The following is a 2,923-nucleotide window of genomic DNA, read 5'->3' as shown; positions in this document are numbered from 1 at the left end:
TGTAAATAATGTTTGGTCTCATGTTGTATCGGCTGAACTCCTTTAACAGACACGCTCTAATCCCAAGGAAACAGTTTCTGCCCTTTCCCATAATGTATTATTTATTTCAGCTTCATCCTATCAACCATCACGGGCTGGATCTATAACCAGATTACTTAGATCTACACCATGTATACAATGAGGAAAATACACACATGAGCACAAAACTATGGATATTGCTGTAACATTTCCACTAATGGTATTGCAGGAGATTTATCCCATCTCAGTTCCTATCATATCACTAGATTGGATTAATGGAGCCCTGAGCGTGATGCTTGAATTAAACTTCTCTCCCTCCGTGCTAGGTGGAGATAAACACATCCAGCTACAACTCTACCCATCTGCCACTCAGCTGCAGGAGTATGAGTCCACAATGATACCTCATTCACCATGAAAGCATCAGCAGCCTGAAGCAGAAAAGAAACAACCTTTGACTTCAACTTATCTTACTTCAACGCTCTTTAGAACACATGCACTTCTGTTTTTTTTTATATCAGATGTGATCTAATGAGTCTGTATATGGACTATAGCCTCGTGGCATCTTCAAGTGGATGCACTTTTTGTTTCATTAAATTCTCCTTTTATTAACATCTACTCATCCAGCATTGCCCTCTTTTACGTTCACACGCTGCACAGTTACAGCCTTCCAGCATCCGCTCCAATACGGATAACTTCATTACTCAGCAGAACTTAATCAGTGAGGGAGGGAGTGTTGTTTTCTTTTTTTTTCTTCTTTTTTTTTTTTTTTAAACATATGAGGCAGTTTTAGGATTCAAAGGAGTCATGACACCACTTCTCTAAACTTTAGGCCTCACTGCTGACTGGAGCTGAACTTTACTGTCATTTCAATGTTGTTTCTCCCCCTGTCTATTGTACAATGTCAGAATATTAAAAAGTTGATTTACATATGGGTTGACATCTTGTGGTTGAGAATTAGTTTTTATATTCAAGTAAAGTATTGATGCAGCTGATGGGACAAAATAAACTTAAGATTCAACAAAACTTGCCCAACTATGCAACTTAGCAACCCCTTCATGGATAATATGTTATAATTGTATATATATATATATATATATATATATATATATATATATATATATATGAAAATGTATCATGCTTTTTACATTTTTATGAGAGTATTTTTTTTGTGCTGAGTAGCAGCTTTGTAGAAGAGGACAGGGGAGAAAGTATTTGAATATTTTAAAAGTAGAAGACCCTTTAATTTCAAAGGATTTGCTTCCTCTTTTCATAATTAATATAATACAATTTTAATTGAATAAAAATGGCAAATATAAATAAATGAGAAGGCTATACCTACTGACTTATAAATGGAGATGCAGCTGTCTATATATTTCCAACTACTACTTTGGTTATTTATTAATTTAAGATAATAATAATACTAATAATATTCCCAATAAAAATGTTAACCATTTTTATTGTCATTATTTTGTATTAATATTTGGTATCAGGTATAATAATAATAATTCCAAAATTAACATGATTAAGCTCTTCAAATGTATTTCCCTTTTTGTGTGTCATCTATTTTTCGCTTGCAGTCAAATATGAAGAAATGAGTTGCAGCTCCAGAATAAAAGCGATTAAAGGAGAGAGGATTATTTTGAATGAGGTCAGTGTTGATGTGAATTAAAACTGCGTCTCCACTGGAGGCCTAGTCACTCAACCAGACAGTGCCGAGGAGGCTTATATTGGGAGAGGCGTTAAAATCTGTTTTCTCATATCTCTCCCTCTCTTCCTCTCTCTCTCTCTCTCTCTCTCTCTCCCCAGCACCAGCTCATCTCCATCTCTCCCCTCGACTGAGAAAGCCGAGTCCTGAAAGACAAGCCGCATCATCATGCCATTAAATATTTAAGCAAAACACTGAAACTATATGAAAGATTAAGGGTGCATAAAAATAATTAAGGATTATCGCAATGAAAAATGCATGCTCGCTGTAACCTAGGAGTTCATGATATGAACAATACAATATTAATGGTCTGGAGTGGAGGACTGTGCAGGCAATTTTGTAGCCTCATTAAAAGGAATGTGTTTGTGTCTGGCCCAGGCAAGGCTGCGAGCTACAGATACCAGATCAGCTTCCACTGTTTACAGGTCCACAACACAAACAAAGGTAATGAAACCATACTGTGTAAAAATGTGTGTGTGTGTGTGTGTGTGTGTGTGTGTGTGTGTGTGTGTGTGTGTGTGTGTGTGTGTGTGTGTGTGTGTGTGTGTGTGTGTGTGTATGTGTGTGATACCTTTCATAATAAAACACAAACCCACCCATCACTATTTGTTAAAAATAACTGTTTCACATGGCGTCATTGTCACTGTGCCAGAGTCAGACATTGAAGGTCATTTTCAATGCAGGTCGAATACCGGGGATATATTCAGGGACACATAAATTAGAAGGCGCCAATACCTTAAATCACATTACCATGAACAGACTCCATTTCTTTCACTGAATTATAAAAGCGTGAACAGCCTCATATATCTTTTATGTGCGTGGCCCATTTTTTCTTTCTTTTTTTTTGAGGAGAAGTGCGCTCATTTCTCGCGGGACATTGATATTTTAACAGTGTTTTAATTATTGGGACGAGAGAAGCTGAAGGGCCAGGCGCAATGATGAGGTTTCCCCACATGGTTGGTTTTCAACAATGTCAGCTCTTTGACACATTTTCAGGTCATTCCGCGATGAATGAAGTACAAATGAAACCCATCGCCATATTGGCATAAGGTATCAATAATTGCCGGCGCAGCGTAAAAGGCCGGGACCGGGGAATTTGGGAGATTTGACCTCTCCTGAAGCGGAGGATTAGGGGCCAAACACAATAATGGGAAAGTCATTGTGTCAGCGGATTACGCAACTATCTTTAAGTACCAGAAC

Source organism: Taurulus bubalis, assembly GCF_910589615.1.
Source record: "Taurulus bubalis genome assembly, chromosome: 14".
Taxonomy (NCBI): domain Eukaryota; kingdom Metazoa; phylum Chordata; class Actinopteri; order Perciformes; family Cottidae; genus Taurulus; species Taurulus bubalis.
This window is presented reverse-complemented; position numbering follows the sequence as displayed.